The sequence below is a fragment of the Kogia breviceps genome, chromosome 2, assembly GCF_026419965.1.
Source record: "Kogia breviceps isolate mKogBre1 chromosome 2, mKogBre1 haplotype 1, whole genome shotgun sequence".
Classification (NCBI taxonomy): domain Eukaryota; kingdom Metazoa; phylum Chordata; class Mammalia; order Artiodactyla; family Physeteridae; genus Kogia; species Kogia breviceps.
In genome coordinates, this window is record NC_081311.1 from 121031761 (window position 1) to 121050113 (window position 18353).

At 37.2% G+C, this 18353-nt stretch overlaps 1 long non-coding RNA gene across 1 annotated transcript in view; it reads left to right on the plus strand.

Moving 5' to 3' along the window:
• The first annotated feature begins 35 nt into the window (after window positions 1-35).
• The window catches only part of LOC131749252 (uncharacterized), a 78698-nt gene continuing 60380 nt past the window's right edge, over window positions 36-18353 (plus strand). Inside the window, exons 1-3 of the long non-coding RNA XR_009333323.2 lie at window positions 36-67; window positions 3001-3224; window positions 4344-4407. This is a non-coding gene — a long non-coding RNA (uncharacterized lncRNA). The remainder of the gene's footprint in view (window positions 68-3000; window positions 3225-4343; window positions 4408-18353) is intronic.

Below are 18353 nucleotides of genomic sequence, written 5' to 3' on the forward strand. Positions count from 1 at the left end.
CCGCGACGTGGGCGGAGATAAAGTGACGCGCGGGTGACCTGGGAGCTTGGAGGCTTGAGCTCTGGAGGTGGGTTTAGTCAGCCGTTTAATTTCGTGTATTAACTCACTAAACTGAGGTATTTGAAAACCTCTTCTCTCCCTAAGACTTTCTTATTGCCTCCAAGAGGTACAATTTTCTGTTCTTTGTATGTAGTTTTTTTTTTATTTTATTTTTCAAGAAATCACTGTTTTTGAGAATAGGGCACTTAACGTTTTTCTTTATGTACCAGGCCTTTAATAGGCGCAATAAATATATATCCCTTTATTTATAAAGAGTATATAATTTTCATTTGTCAGTTACATTTAAAAAAAGTTAACTGAAGTCCATATACTTTATTCATACTGATAAATTTATTTAGGTCATGTTGGGTAAGTTTGTCTCTTTATTTTAGTTTCCTCACTTCTAAAATGGGAATAAATGGATAAAGAAGATGTGGCACATGTATACAATGGAATGTTACTCAGCCATAAAAAGAAACGAAATTGAGTTGTTTGTAGTGAGGTGGATGGACCTAGAGTCTGTCATACAGAGTGAAGTAAGTCAGAAAGAGAAAAACAAATACCGTATGCTAACACTTATGTATGGAATTTTAAAAAAAGAAAGAAAGGTTCTGATGAACCTAGGAGCAGGACAGGAATAAAGACACAGACCTACTAGAGAATGGACTTGAGGACAAGGGGAGGGGGAAGGGTAAGCTGGGGTGAAGTGAGAGAGTGGCATGGACATATATACACTACCAAACGTAGAATAGGTAGCTAGTGGGAAGCAGCTGCATAGCACAGGAAGATCAGCTCGGTGCTTTGTAACCACCTAGAGGGGTGGGATAGGGAGGGTGGGAGGGAGATGCAAGAGGGAGGAGATATGGGGATACATGTATATGTATAGGTGATTCACTTTGTTATACAGCAGAAACTAACACAACATTGTAAAGCAATTATACTCCAATAAAGATGTTAAAAAATAATAAAACGGGAATAATAATAGTGGCCAACTCATAGTTTGTGACGATTAAATCAGTTGATATGTAGCTAACATATAGCACCACGCATGCACACGCACAGCTCATGGCTTGGGAGTCACAGGCTTCTGAGTGTTGAAGTTACTTACAATTTGTTATTTCTTCATGACTCATAATTTCTCCTTCAAAGCGGCTTACTTGTCTAGGTTATGTAACAAGATTACTGGTTGAATGATGATCCTACTAAGTTTTTTGAGCCTGGGAACCATATGTTATACATCTTTGCCAGGATAGAAAATCATCTGTCAGGTAGAGGTGGGAGATAAGAGGAGTCAGTGTTAGGCGGAATGGCAGGAGGCTGTCAGGAATAACTTCATAGCTTGATCAGTGTTTTGAAAGATGAGTAGTTGTTTGCCTGAATGCCAAGAAAAGACATTAGAGGGGTGAGGGCATTTCAGTCAAAGGAAGCAGTTGGGACAGAGATACAGAATCCAAAATGCTATGGGCAGTTGGGGAGATCCCCAAAAAATCAAGGGATTAAGTTGGAAGTAGACAGGGGCCAAATCATAGTCAGCCTGCAGCGCAGTACTAAGGTGGATGTAACCCTGGAAGCAACGAGAAGCAATTCAGCAGATTTAAGCAGTCATGGCATTATCAGATTTGTGTCTTGGGAAGATCGTCGGGCTTCAGTATAGAGGATAGGTTGGAAGGATGTGGAATTGGAACCACTGGATCAAGTGGTTAGGGGACTATTGCTGTGTCCGTGAGAAAGAACATGCGAGCCTGAATTAAGGGCAGTGGGGGAGTTAAGGAATCAATACTGCATAGCTATGCATTGGTTGCAGATGAGTAAAAGGGTGAGTTGAAGATAACTCCTAAATTTTCGACTTAGAACACTTGGTGAATGGAGTTGCTTTTTCTGAGATTTGGAAACCAGTAATATTAATTTGTGGAATGTATGCTATGTGATGGCACCTGTATAGGGATTTTTCCATTATTTATTTTAATTCTCACAACAATCCAGAAACTGGACGTATTATTATCCTCATGTTAATATGAAGAAATTAAAGCACATAGCTTACGTATATTTATGAAGCTTCCAGAGCTGGATTTAAATCTATGTCTGTTAGGTTTAAGAATAGTGTTTTCTTTCCCATAGGTGTTGTCTCCTAGAAGGAAAACAGGTTTTAGGGGAAAGATAATGAATTTGATTTGGGATGTTTGAATTTTAAGATGCCTGAGGGGCATTTGGAAGCAGGCCTGTTGCTCAGGAAAGTGATTTATGCTGGAGGCAGAGATTTGAGGTCATTGACATACGAGTAACAGTTAAAGCCATATGAACCCCTTAACCTGGAACTCAACAATGGGCTTTTAGGGAGGAAGGTCTGTGAGATGCCTGAAAATGTATGCAAATTTTTGGATATTTGTAAGCAGATCCATTCCCCCCCCCCCACACAGGGAGAGGGCACATAGCTTCTTCAGATTCTTAAAGGAGTTCATGACTCTGAAAAGATCAAGAACTACTAGTGTAGAGTATGAAAGAAAAAGAGCAAAAGCCAGAAGAGTAGGAAATATTAATTAAAGGGGTAACAGAGGAAGAAAAAACTAGCAATGGAGACCGAGAAATTTCAGTCAGAGGGTAAAAGGAAATCAGGAGAGAGTATTCTAGGCATGAAGAAGATAACTGCTCAGTTTTACTGGATGCTACGGAAAGGTGTTATTGAGGACCAAAACCAATCCATTGTATTTGATAACTAGGGCAATGGTGACTTTGCAAGAGGAGTTTCGGTGGAGTGGGGGTGGGAGGATGGAATTTTGATAACTGTGGATTTGAAGGATGAAACACAACCTTTTAAGGGAAGAGACTTCACCTGTTTGTTCACTGTATTCCCGCCACAGCGAGGTGATCAATAGTCTTTGTTGAAAGTTGAACAGATGAAGAAGTGGTGACCATTAATAACCAGGTACCATTAGTAACAGCTGCTTTTTCTTCTGTTTCCAGGCTCCATCCTTCAATAGCACTTATCTACCCAACAACCGGGCTGGGGGAGCAGTAGTGTCTCCATGGCATAAACGAAGAAACTGTGACTCAGAGAGGCTGAGTAAACTGCTTGATGCCGTACAGCTACATACAGTGATTAATGTGAGATACAGACTTGGATTTGTCTGGCTCCAAAATCTCTGTTCCTTCCTTGACAATAAAACAAAGGAGAAGAAGAGCGAGAGGTGAGTATATGTCTCTCAACTGTTATTAAATTTTCCCTTATCTATTTGCCTTCTTCCTTTCACTCTCTCTTGGATTGTTCTTATTCTTCATAGACAAAGCAGTGCCTTCACAGAACTATAAAGATTGATCAAAGTACCAGATTATGAGATTATTCAGAGGCCAATATGTAATCCTTGGGGCTTTCATTCTCCTCTCACTCTCACAGCTGCCTGCATTAATACTCTCTGATAAACACATGGCTTCCTTTTTATTCTGGAAAACATCGATTCTCAATAACAAAGGATGCATATTTAAGCAAACTGAGGAATATATAGTCACCACTGAATGCTCAACTTGGGAAAGACTATTTGCAGCTAGCTCTTTCTGTGAAGAGAGTAGGATTATAAAACCAAAAGAGACAAGAGGGAATATTTTCTGCTCAACCAAGCATATCTAAAGCATATTAGAAGTTTGGAGACAATATTCTGTGTTTTTTTTTAAAGAAAAGGTTGCATGGAACTATTACCTGGTTGTAAGAAAATAACATGTAAAAAGGGATAATGATATGAATAAAAAGGTATGGGTAAAAGACAAGATGTGTGAACACTTGGTTTTTATTCTTTGACTTGGTCATAGAACTCAGCCATTGAGAACACATCTTTTTAAGTTGCCTGCATCAGTGCTGTGATAGCTCTTTAGTGTTTGATACATTAAGGCAGGTATATGTTTTGGCCATTGCTAAAAACTCAAGATTTTCCTGGAAACCCCTTGTATGTTCTAGCCATCCATTGCTAGGTAGCAATATGTGGATGTTATAGAGAAATGTTACAGAGTGAATGTTATTTGTCTCTAGGACACAATGGAGGAGGAGGAGCCCGCGATGTAATATTTTGGTTTTTAGTTTGAATGTGATTCATACAGTCTGTCACTGGACTCTAATTGTGATATTAGATATAGCAGTTGCCTATCTGCTCTTCTTTTTGTCTTTCTCTTCATTGTTACGATGAAGACGATGATATTACCTACTTCATAGATATATGAAGATAATCCATGTAAAGAATTTAGCGCAGTGCGTGGCACTCAGCAAGTATGCAATAAATGTTAGCTGATATCGCCTTTCTCCTCTTCCTCCTCATCAGATACATTACTGGCATCATCACTGAACTCCTCTGAACTCCATTCTCATAGGGAAGTGATAACGTGGTAAGGAGCTTTGGTTCCCTTATATATGCACAAGGCTTATCAGAGGTGATAATACTGCCTCGACCTTCCTATCTCTTTGGTACTGGGACATTGTTTGGTCTAGAAAGGAACAGGCATGGGTTTAGGTGGGACTCCCCTCAGGATGTCGGCCTGTTTTGTTTTGAGCTACTTTACCTTGAGGTGATTATGCCAGTATTTTAGAACTCAAAGCATGTAGACAGAGCAGAGAACAAGGATGAGGAGAAGACTTAAGCAAAAACTGATTAACCACTGAGTGAGAAGCATCTATAAGTCATATTTGGTAAACTTATGATTCAGGCTGTGGTGATCTGGCTCCATAAAGAAGTGGAAATACTTAGACTTGAAAGGAGGGTGTAAAGCTACCTGGGAGCTTGTTGAAATTGCAAAATCTCTGGCTCCAATCCAAAGCTACTGCCCCAGAATCTGTATTTTTAAAAAATCCATAGTGATTTATATGGACAATTAAATTCTCTTGAATGAGATTGACTAGGAAGTGGAAGAGAGATGGTAGCATTGGGCCTTGCATAATGTAAATCACCCCATATATATAGAATCAGAATCTGTAAGGGGCTAAGGAAGTTGCATTTTAAGAAACCCTTCAGGGAATTTTTATGAACGCTAGAGTTCGAGGACCACAAGTAAGAGATAAAAACTGTCCTGGGGAGAAGTGCAATATACACTATGAACAGTAGATGTCACTATTGTACAATTAAAAAATGACACCGTTAGCAGCCAAAAGAATTATTAAAAGAACATTCTCTAAATTTGCAATGTAAAGATCATGGGAAAATGAACTCTAATTTAAACAGAGTTGGATTTTCCTGTGATTTTATTAAAGATCTCTAGGACATATGAACAGCTTACAAAGAGTGGTTGGAGATTTAGAAATTTGGGGTACATGTAAGTAAACCTATTCTAAGGAATAATGTCTCAGTGTACTTGGGGAGATAAAGTGAATGTTTTGTGGTTTAAAAAAACCAAACTGGATTCCACAGTCAAAGTATATAAGGCACTCAATGACTCTTAGAATATCTTTTCCTTTTCCTGGCCTTATATCACAATGTTAGTTTTATACTGGGTTTGCCAGATATTTAATTTTCATCTGCACCTCAGGGATTTAAGCCTTGTGTGCTGTCCACGTGAACATTGTCTTTATCTGTAGACACTGCAACATGCTGGGGGACTTGGATTCAAGTTCTGGCTTTTCTGTAAAGCTCCATGTGGATCACCACGATGATTCCTTAACGTCTGTGAGCCTTGAAACAGGCATAAAAAATGCCCACATAAGGGGTATCATGAGGAGGACCCAGATAATGAATGTGAAATAGTTTATAAATTTTGAAGTGTTAAATAAATGCAAAGTATTATTTGAATGCTTATAGTGTTGGACCTTTGCTTTGATATTGGTCTTTGAAACCTCACCAAAGCACCCTTTCCATAAAAATGACTCTGGTTCTGCTAAGAGCCTGGTTATTTTCCCCAACTACATCTTTTGTTCCGCATGTAAGTTTGACTGATAAAATGTAGGATACTCAGTTACATTTGAGTTTCAGATAAACAATGCATAATTTTTAAATGTAAGTATGGCTTAGATATTGCATGGCAATCTGTCAAATCTAACTCAAAGGCAAACTAAGGAAGCTGTTCCATGTTTATATTTCTGTACCTGAAGGTCATCTAATAGATCAAATCTTCTATTCTGCCTTGTATGGAAAAAGTCTGGCTCAGAAAATGTAGGTCTAAAAATGCTTTTGGAGAGTTATTGCTAACTGCAAGCTCACATCTTCAAAAATGTTTATATTTTCTGTCTAGAAATGGCTTGCTTGGGCTTATACATTAAAGACTGCTTGGAGGGAAATAGGGCCACTTAGTTAATCCTTGGAATTATTTTTCATTTCTGTTATAGTCTGTTATTCTTTTGATTTTTGATTATTCATTAACATGTCTTTCTCTCTCCCACTGTGTTGTTGTGGGACTAGAAGGAGGGAAAGCGTCAATCTCCAAAATGAAAGCCACTCAGATGTTAGTGTTATAAAAAATTCTGATGCATTTCTGGCACAGCCCTCTCTTCCCAATTGTATTTCATGCAGCAAATGATGCTATTAAAGTGTATAGACTATACATATAGAGTCCACATCCCAATAATGGACAAGAGTAAGGAGAAGGAAAGGTGGGAGTGAGGTATATGCTAAGTGTTGAGAAAGAGTTATCCTGGGGAACAATTTGCAATTTCAAAGTACTTGAGGATAATACACAAAATGGGGGTTAACAAAGTAAAATAAATCCAGAATTACACTTCCATGGGTATACCCTGAAGTAGAATGAGGAATAACCCTAGGAATCCTGATGTACTGAACTGCCAAGTCTAACAGGAAGCCCTTGGAGTGTGACTGCAGAAAAATGGCACCTTTTGGCTCAGCTAATGTTAACATTAGCCTATGGGCACTAGGTGGCGATATATGGCAGCGTGAGGATTTTCGAATTTGCAGTGGAGATGCTGAATTAGCAGGGGAAGAGCTGTGAGATGAGCTTTGGTTTCCTGCTGTTAATACAGAGCACTTCAATTTATGGTAGAATGTGCCTTCAGCTTGATCTTATGAAACTTCAGTGGGGCAGGGATCGGGTCGGATCCACCTCTAGTGTTTTCCTTCCTTTTATTTTCTTCCATTTTAAGACTGGTTACTTCACACTTCTGCAAAGTACTTAGTCTCATCGGGCATCCAAACTTGATACCTATGTCTAAATTTAGATACAGAGATGGCAAAACTGTTTAATTGGTATTTGGGGCTATCAGAGGGAGCCTGGAGAGGAGAGCGACATTGCACTGAGGTGATTTGAGCCACCAGTGAGGATTCCTGGGCTTTGTGTTCCTGTCACTAAGAACATGTGCTAATCTACTGACAAATTGCGATGGGAATATCTCCTGAACATGCTGAAAGCCCAGTGCCCTGTCATTTGAGTAGAGTAGGCTCTTCACCAGCCCACGGGAGTATCAATGATTAGCCTATGCTTTGGCATAAGTTTACTGTTTTCTTTACGGTTTGATGATGTTGGTGGCATCAGTGATGCATGTTTGTTCATTGCTTAAAGAAGCTTTTGTCTTTAAAAAAATCTATAAAAGCTTGGATCAGGTAAGCTTTTCTCTATTTTAATTTGTGTTAATATTTCTGAGTTCTAAGGAAATTACATGCATATCAAATGATCATTGAAACCTTTTTATCCATTGTTTTGGGAATTCCCTCTTGTATTTATGACCTTTCTCCTGCCTAAGTAAAACAGAAGGGTTTAGTTAGAATTTGGGGATGAAATTTACAAAACGTATATTCTCAACGAAAATTTGGGGTTTAAGTTAATTTTCATGCCCCGACTTGTATCCCTCTTGCCCCCTTTACATGGTCAGTTTTGTCTTCAGCTATCTTCTAGCATTACCTATGGTTAGCTAAGCAAACTACTTATTCCTACCTGAGTCTTTGTCATGCTGTTAATACCTGCTGGTATGCCCCTTCTCCCTCCTTTTCAGTATTCAGCTCCAAGGCGTCTCCTTTAAGAAGTTATTTCTGGGTAATTCATCCTAATCTGCTTTCCTGAACTCATATAATATTACTAAGGTTAGCTCATGATTATAACCTAGGCTCAGTTGCTTTCTGATTGGTTTACACATGCACATGTGTGTGCGCGCGCATGCACGCACGCGCGCGCACACACACACACACAGCTAAATAGATTACAAGCTTTTTGAAGGTGAGAAGTGCACCTCAGTGCCATCTAGCAGTATGGTGTGTATTGAATATACATACTCAATAGATATCCATCTTTTATCCGTCTCTGTGATCCCAAAGTCTGAAACATAGTAGGTGTTCAATAAATGTTTGTTGAAAGAACTGAAATACTAGATCTCTGATAATATTAGATTGTGACATCTATTGTGAAAAACTTAGTAGTCATCAGTGTAGACCTTACAAGAGCTAGTTCAAGCTTTATCTCCTCCATGAGAAATTTCCAAGGCCAGCACAATCCTGATTTCTCCTCCTGATTCTAAAGTACTAAATTATCTTATCTACCTTCATCATATCAATGTTGGGCAAGTGCCTAAGGTTCATATCTGTAGTGTAGGGTTAATACTGGTGTCTACCTGTTATGGTTGTGATGATTAAATGACTTAATATATATAAAGTACTTAGAAGTTTTCCTGGCATATAATAAATGATTGATTGGTATTGTTTATTATTGTTACTGATATAAGATTGTTCTTTGTTTTATGTACTTAGAGCTTGTCCTACCAACTAGATTATAAACTTTCAGGGGCAGGCATCTTCATTTTAATATCTTAGAGAATATAATTATGTCCCTTTTTCATTCCAAGTATTGGTAGTTAGTGTCTTTTTTCTTTTCCTCCTTAGTCTGACTAGAGGTTTATCAATTTCGTTGACTTTTCTCCTAGTAATAGTTTTTGGTTTCATTGTTTTTGTACAGCTTTTCTGTTTTCAATACCATTGATTTCTGCTCTTTATTATTTTCTTTCCCCTGCTTACTTTGGGTTTAGTTTTTCATTCTTTTACTAGTTTCTTACGGTAGAAGCTTAGATAATTGATTTGAGAACTTTCTTATTTTCTAATATAAGCATTTGCTATAATTTCCCCTCTAAACCCTGCTTCAGCTGCATTCCTTAAACTTTGATATGTTTTTATTTTTATTCAGTTAAAATTTTTTCTATTTTTCCTTATTTCTTCGTTATTCATGAGTTATTTAGAAGTGTGTTTTTTAATTTTCAAATACTTGGGGATTTCCCATACTATATGTCCTGATGATTTCTAGTTTAACTCTTTGGAAGACATAGAACATACTTTAAATGTTTTCAGTTCTCCTAAATTTATTGAGACATTTTATGGTCCTGAATATGATCTAATTTGGTGAATATGCAGCAGTGTGTGCTTGGAAAGTTTGTGCATTCTGCTGTTGTTGAGTATAGTGTTTTATAAATGTTATTTAGGTCAAGTTAGTTGATAGCCTTGTCCAAATTTTCTTTGTCCTTCAGGCTTTCTGAATCCTTATTCTATTAATTTCTGAAAGAGAGGTGTCAGTCTCCAAGTATAACTAAGATTTGCTTGTCTCCTTTCAGATTTACATTTTGTAGTTTAAAATTGTTAGTAGGTATGTAAACATTTAGGACTGGTATGTCTTCTTTTTCTTTTTTTTTTTTTTTTTTTTTTTTTTGCGGTACATGAGCCTCTCACTGTTGTGGCCTTTCCCTTTGCGGACCACAGGCTCTGGACGCACAGGCTCAGCGGCCATGGCTCACGGGCCCAACCGCTCCGTGGCATGTGGGATCCTCCCGGACAGGGCATGAACCCATGTCTCCTGCATCGGCAGGCAGATTCTCAACCACTGCACCACCAGGGAAGCCCTGGTATGCCTTCTTGATGAATTAATCTCTCTATCATTATGGAACGTCCTTTATTCATGATAATATTTCTTGTTCTGAACTATTTTTTGTCTCGTATTAATATTGCCACTCGAAATTTCTTTTGATTAGTGTTAGCATGTTATATATTTTTCCATCCTTCTACTTTTTTTTTTGCGGTACACAGGCCTCTCACTGTTGTGGCCTCTCCCGTTGCAGAGCACAGGCTCTGGATGCACAGAATCAGTGGCCATGGCTCACGGGCCCAGCCGCTCGTGAGATCTTTCCGGACTGGGGCATGAACCCGTGTCCCTGCATCAGCAGGCAGACTCTCAACCACTGCGCCACCAGGGAAGCCCTATCCTTCTACTTTAAGCTACCTATGCCTTTATATTTAATGAGTCTTGCAGTCATTTTTGGAGGGATTTGATATGGCAATCTCTGCTTTTTAATTGGAATGTTTAAACTATTTATATTTAATGTCATTATTCATATGGTTGTATTTAAATCTACCTTCTTGCTGTTTGCTTTCTCTTTTTCCCACCTGTTCTTTGTTACTTTTTCCTGTTGCCCTTCCTTTTATTGAGATTAATAGACTATTTTTTATGACTATATTTTATTTACATTGTTGGATTATACCTCATTCTTTTGTTTTTTATTAGTTTCTCTTGGGTTGACCATGTGTACATTCATCTTATCACAGTCTGCCTTCAAATGATATTGTACCTTTTCACATGTAGTATAAAAACCTTACAACAGTATACTTCCATCTCTTTATCCTTTGTGCTAGTATTGTCATATATTTTACATCCACACATGCTGTAAATCCCAAACTATAATGTTATCAATTGTTCTTTAAACAGTCAATTATATTGTGAAGATAGTATAAAAGTGATAAATTTGTATTTTACATTCCTCCACATATTTATCATTTCTGGCTTTTTTCTATCTTTTGTGAAGATTTCACTTTCTATCCTGTGTTATTTTAGGGCTGCCTAGGAAACTTCCTTTAATATTTTTGGAGTATTGCTCTACTGGTGATGAAGTCTCTTAGTTTTGTTCATCTAGAAATGTGTATTTAGTCATTGTTTTTGAAAGGTATTTTTCCTTGGGAAAGAGCTGTAGGTATACAGTGTTTTGTTTTGTTTTGTTTTTCTTCTAATACATTTGGCTTCCATAGTTTCTGATGAAGAGTCTGCTGTTATTCTTTTCTTTATTGCCTTGTAGGTAATGTGTCAGTGTATATTGCTTTTCCTGGATAAATTTAAGATTTTCTTTTTATCATTAGTTTTCAGCAATTTGATTACATTGTGTCTTGACATGCAGTACCCTTCTGAGGATTCTCCTTGATGCTCTGTGTATATGTGTGTGTGTGTGTGTGTGTGTGTGTGTGTGTGTGTGTGTGTGTGTATTCCAGTTTGGCTTGAGGGGAGACAAACTATTTTTAGTCCTCTGTGACTAACAGGAGTTTTTCTGACTCCTCCTTTCTGTGGTTCTTTCTCTAGCCTTGGACCATTTCCTCTCATGCATGCACCGATAAGTAGTCAAAGTCTCAAGTGGATCCCACTGCAGATCTCTGGAGTTCTTTCTTTGTGCAGCTACTTTCTCTGTAGTGCTATGTTCCACAAATTCTAACTTTCTTGGTTTACATGCATTCTGATCTCTGCTTCTTCAAGTCCGAAAGACTGCTTGACTCTGTGTTGTTGCCTTAAAACTGCCCCCAGGAAGTGATCTGGTGAATGTTGAGGTTCCACTGTGTGTTTTCTAGCTCTCAGGTCTCTTCTCTAATGTCTGTAAGCCATTGTTTCCTATATTTTGTCTGATTTTCTAGTTGTTTTTAACACAGAGGGTGATTGTGGTGCTAAATCCATCCTTTTTTTACTCCATTTTGGCTTGAAGACAAAGTGTCTGTGGATATACTGATGGAGCTGGAAGGTGAGTCTTCTTGACACACTGCTATTAAAGACCAAATGAACACCCCAGAATTTATGATAGAACAGAACAGCCAGCAAATTACTGATCAGACCTGAGCATGTATGAGTAGTTTAGTAATTATCAAGCAATGATAAATAAAAGAATCACAAAGATCCTCTGAATTAGATTGTTCTTTAAACTGTACATCAACTGTGGTGGAACAATGGCATGAAATGTGGAGTCCTTTTCTTCTACAATCTCTGCAAAGTCTTAGAATTTTAAGATGTATTTTAGATGGAATGCCTGAAGTTCAAACAGGTCATTACCTTTCTCTCTGGCAGAGAGTTGGCAGGAAGGGCCACCAAGTAGACCTAATATACCAACTGCCTTAATAATGTGTGCATAGGTATAGGTAAATGAAAAGCAACTTTAGTCTTCTGACTTCACATTAGACAATCACATGTTTAACTTCCTAATAGATAAACTATTTATTGCCTTTCAATTCCTCTTGCTTAAAAACAGCTCCTCCTGGAATTTTGCTTTTGTACATTTCTTTAGCTTTGGCATAGACCCCCAGTGATTCAGTGTAAAACTTTGGATCTAAATCTCCCTGAAAGAGAGTACAGCTTTTTTTTTTTTTTTTTTTTTTTTTTTTTGCGGTATGCGGGCCTCTCACTGTTGTGGCCTCTCCCGTTGTGGAGCACAGGCTCTCCGGATGCACAGGCTCAGCAACCATGGCTCACACGCCCAGCCACTCCGTGGCATGTGGGATCTTCCCAGACCAGGGCACGAACCTGTGTCCCTGCATCGGCAGGCGGACTCTCAACCACTGCGCCACCAGGGAAGCCCAAGAGTACAGCATTTTTATGAGCATAGTAGTACCATTCAAAATCATGTAATTGCACACATGTGTGAATATGTATATATAGCTTTAAAATTCTGTAAAGGATTATACTTTTAACATTTTTTTGATTTGTCTTTTAAAATGTCATTAATTTTCAAATAAAACTGCTCTATTATTGTTCAGTTAGAGATATTTTTCTAGGGAATAATATGTAAATTCTTTGCTTCTTCAAAAGTTGTTATGGTTTCCCAATGTTATATGGAATAATATATTGGCAGAATTTTTCTGTTTTGTGGCAGCTTTTACTATCTTTAAAAAAATGGTTCAAATCCCAAGTCACAATATCTTAGTGTCAAATAATATTAAAAATCTTATGCAAAAGAAAAATCTTACAAATAATAGAAAAATTTTCTCATATTGGCCAATTGCAAATTTTAACCATGATTCTTCATAAATTTCTCTTTGACATGAATTTCTAAATACCAATCTGACTTTCTAAATCAAAGGAGTTGTTAAAACCAAATGATCCAATTACAGGTATATTTTAAAAATGAATAAATAAAGCTTTCTAGCTGCTTAAGATGATATTGCTCTTTTTACAGAATGTCAAAAAAGTAATCAGTCTTCCTTTGATTAGGCTTATACCTTGTTTTTCTCTCAAACTTCTAGAGACTTTTCTTTTTAACATCTTTATTGGAATATAATTGCTTTAAAATGTTATGTTAGTTTCTGCGGTGTAACAAAGCGAATCAGCTATGTGTATACATATATCCCCATATCCCCTCCCTCTTGCATCTCCCACCCATGCTCCCTATCCCACCACTCTAGGTGGTCACAAAGCACCGAGCTGATCTCCCTGCGCTATGCAGCTGTTTCCCACCAGCTATCTGTTTTACATTTGGTAGTGTATATATGTCAATGCTACTCTTTCCCTTTGTCCCAGCTTCCCCTTCCCCTTCCCCGTGTCCTCGAGTTCACTCTCTATGTCTGTGTCTTTATTCCTGTCCTGCCCCTAGGTTCTTCAGAACCATTTTCTTTTGTTTTTTAGATTCCAAATATATGTGTTAGCATACAGTATTTATTTCTCTTTCTGACTTACTTCTTCACTCTGTATGACAGACTCTAGGTCTATCTACCTCACTACAAATAACTCAATTTCATTTCTTTTTATGGCTGAGTAATATTCCATTGTATATGTGTGCCACATCTTCTTTATCCATTCATCTGTTGATGGACACTTAGGTTGTTTCCATGTCTTGGCTATTGTAAACAGTGCTGCGGTGAACATTGTGGTACATGTCTCTTTTTGAATTATGGTTTTCTCAGGGTGTATGCCCAGTAGTGGGATTGCTGGGTCATCTGGTAGTTCTATTTGTAGTTTTTTAAGGAACCTCCATACTGTTCTCCATAGTGGCTGTATCAACTTACATTCCCACCAACAGTGCAAGAGGGTTCCCTTTTCTCCACACCCTCTCTGGCGTTTATTATTTGTAGATTATTTGATGATGGCCATTCTGACCGGTGTGAGGGGATACCTCATTGTAGTTTTTATTTGCATTTCTCTAATGATTAGTGATGTTGAGCATCCTTTCATGTGTTTGTTGGCAATCTGTATGTCTTCTTTGGAGAAATGTCTATTTAGGTCTTCTGCCCATTTTTGTATTGGGTTGTTGTTTTTTTTTTTTGATATCGAGCTGCATGAGCTGCTTGTATATTTTGGAAATTAATCCTTTGTCAGTTGCTTCATTTGCAAATATTTTCTCCTGTTCTGAGGGTTCTCTTTTCCTCTTGTTTATGGTTTCCTTTGCTGTGCAAAAACTTTGAAGTTTTATTAGGTCCCATTTGTTTTTTTTTTAAATTTCCATTTCTCTAGGTGATGGGTCAAAAAGGATCTTGCTGTGATTTATGTCATAGAGTATTCTGCCTATGTCTTCCTCTAAGAGTTTTATAGAGTCCGCCCTTACATTTAGGTCGTTAATCCATTTTGACTTTATTTTTGTGTATGGTGTTAGGAAGTGTTCTAATTTCATTCTTTTACATGTAGCTGTCCAGTTTTCCCAGCACCATTTATTGAAGATGCTGTCTTTTCTTTATTATATATTCTTGCCTCCTTTATCAAAGATAAGGTGACCATATGTGCATGGGTTTATCTCTGGGCTTTCTATTCTGTTCCATTGATCTATATTTCTGTTTTAGTGCCAGTACCATACTGTCTTGATTACTGTAGCTTTGTAGTATAGTCTGAAGTCAGGGAGCCAGATTCCTCCAGCTCCATTTTTCTTTCTCAAGATTGCTTTGGCTATTTGGGGTCTTTTGTGTTTCCATACAAATTGTGAAATTTTTCATTCTAGTTCTGTGAAAAATGCCATTGGTAGTTTGATAGGGCTTGCATTGTATCTGTAGATTGCTTTGGGTAGTATAGTCATTTTCACAATGTTGGTTTTTTCCAATCCAAGAACATGATATATCTCTCCATCTGTTTGCATCATCTTTAATTTTTTTCATCAGGGTCTTATAGTTTTTGGCATATGGGTCTTTTGTCTCCCTAAGTAGGTTTATTCTTAGGTATTTTATTCTTCTTGTTGCAGTGGTAAATGGGAGTGTTTCTTTTATTGCTCTTTCATATTTTTTGTCATTAGTGTATAGGAATGCAAGTGATTTCTGTTCATTAACTTTGTATCCTGCTACTTTACCAAATTCATTGATTAGACATAGACGTTTTCTGGTAGCATCTTTAGGATTTTCTATATATAGTATCATGTTATCTGCAAACAGTTACAGTTTTACTTCTTCTTTTCTTATTTGGATTCCTTTTATTTCTTTTTCTTCTCTTGTTTCTGTGGCTAAAACTTCCAAAAGTATGTTGAATAACAGTGCTGCGAGTGGGCAACCTTGTCTTGTTCCTGACTTAGAGGAAATGGTTTCAGTTTTTGACCACTGAGAATGATGTCGGCTGTGGATTTGTCATATATGACCTTTATTATGTTGAGGTAGGTTCCCTCTATGCCTACTTTCTGGAGGGTTTTTATCATAAATGGGTGTTGAATTTTCTTGAAAGCTTTTTCTGCATCTATTGAGATAATCATATGGTTTTATCCTTCAGTTTGTTAATATGGTGTATCACATTGATTGATTTGCATATATTGAAGAAACCTTGCATTTCTGGGATTAACCCCACTCGATCATGGTGTATGATCCTTTTAATGTGCTGTTGGATTCTGTTTGCTAGTATTTTGTTCAGGATTTTTACATCTATGTTCATCAGTCATATTGGCCTGTAGTTTTTTTTCTTTGTGACATCTCTGTGTGGTTTTGGTATCAGGATGATGGTAGCCTCGTAGGATGAATTTGGGAGTGTTCCTCCCACTGCTATATTTTGGAAGACTTTGAGAAGGATAGGTGTTAGCTCTTCTCTAAATGTTTGATAGAATTTGCCTGTGAAGCCATCTGGTCCTGGGCTTTTGTTTGTTGGAAGGTTTTTAATCACAGTTTCAATTTCAGTGCTTGTGACTAGTCTGCTTATATTTTCTATTTCTTCCTGGTTCAGTCTCGGAAGGTTGTGCTTTTCTAAGAATTTGTCCATTTCTTCCATGTTGTCCATTTTATTGGCATAGAGTTGCTTCTAGTAATATCTCATGATCCTTTGTATTTCTACAGTGTCAGTTGTTACTTCTCCTTTTTCATTTCTAATTCTGTTGATTTGAGTCTTCTCTCTTTTTTCTTGATGAGTCTGGCTAATGGTTTATCAGTTTAGTTTATCTTCTCAAAGAACCACCTTTAAATTTTATTGATCTTTGAGATCGTTTCCTTCATTTCTTTTTCATCTATTTCTGATCTGATCTTTATGATTCCTTTCCTTCTGCTAACTTTTTTGTTGTTGTCCTTCTTTCTCTGATTGCTTTAGGGGTAAGGTTAGGTTATTTATTTGAGATGTTTCTTGTTTCTTGAGCTAGGATTGTATTGCTGTAAACTTCCTTCTTAGAACTGCTTTTGCTGCATCCCATAGGTTTTGGTTCATCATGTTTTCATTGTCATTTGTTTCTAGGTGTTTTTTGATTTCTTCAGTGATCTCTTGGTTATTTAGTAGTGTATTGTTTAGCCTCCATGTGTTTGTATTTCTAACAGTTTTTTTTCCTGTAATTGATATGTAGGCTCATAGTGTTCTGGTCAGAAAAGATACTTGATGTGATTTCAATATTCTTATCTTTACCAAGGCTTGATTTGTGACCCAAGATATGATCTATTTGGAGAATGATCCATGAGCATTTGAGAAGAAAGTGTATTCTGTTGTTTTTGGATGGAATGTCCTATAAATATCAATTAAGTCCATCTAATCTAATGTGTCATTTAAAGCTTGTGTTTCCTTTTTTATTTTCATTTTGGATACTTTGTCCATTGGTGACAGTGGGGTGTTAAAGTCCCCTACTATTATTGTGTTACTGTCGGTTTCCCCTTTTATGGTTGCTAACATTTGCCTTGTGTACTGAGGTGCTCCTATGTTGGGTGCATAAATATTTACAATTGTTACATGTTCTTCTTGGATTCATCCCTTGATCATTATGTAGTGTCCTTCTTTGTCTCTTGTAATAGTCTTTATTTTAAAGTCTATTTTGTCTGATATGAGAATTGCAACACCAGGTTTCTTTTGATTTGCATTTTCACAGAATATCTTTTTCCATCCCTTCACTTTCAGTCTGTATGTGTTCCTAGGTCTGAATTGGGTCTTTTGTAGACAGTATATATATGGGTCTTATTTTTGTATCCATTCAACCAGTCTCTGTTTTTTGTGTGGAACATTTAATCCATTTACATTAAAGGTAATTATCAATATGTATGTTCCTATCACCATTTTGCTAATTGTTTTGGGTTTGTTTTTATAGGTCTTTTCCTTCTCTTGTGTTTCTTGCCTAGAGACATTCTTTTAACATTTTCTGTAAAGCTGGTTTGGTGTTGTTGAATTCTCTTAACTTTTGCTTGTCTATAAAGGTTTTAATTTCTCCATCAGATCTGAATGAGATCTTGCTGGGGAGTGTAATCTTGGTTGTAGGTTTTTACCTTCCATCACTTTAAATATGTCCTGCTACTCCCTTCTGGCTTGCAGAGTTTCTGCTGAAAGATCAGCTGTTAACTTTATGGGGATTTCCTTGTATGTTATTTGTTTCTTTTCCCTTGCTTCTTTTAATATTTTTAATTTGTATTTAATTTCTGATAGTTTGATTCATATGTGTCTTGGTGTGTTTCTCCTTGGATTAACTGTATGGGACTCTGCACTTCCTTGACTTGATTGAGTCTTTCCTTTCCCATGTTAAGGAAGTTTTCAAGTATAATCTCTTCAAATATTTTCTCAGACCCTTTCTTTTTCTTTTCTTCTTCTGGGACCCCTATTATTAAATTGTTTGTGCGTTTGATGTTGTTCCAGAGGTGTCTGAGAGTATCCTCAATTCTTTTCATTCTTTTTTCTTTACTCTGCTCCATGGCAGTGATTTCCACTATTTTATCTTCCAGGTCACTTATCTGTTCTTCTGCCTCAGTTATTCTGCTGTGGATTCCTTGTAGAGAATTTTTAATTTCATTTACTGTGTTGTTCATCACTGTTTGTTTGCTCTTTATTTCTTCTAGGTCCTTATTAAATGTTTTCTCCATTCTATTTCCAAGATTTTTGTGTCATCTTTACTATCATTACTCTGAATTTTTTTTCAGGTAAACTGCCTATTTCCTCTTCATTTGTTTGGTCTGGTGGGTGTTTACCTTGATCCTTCATCTGCT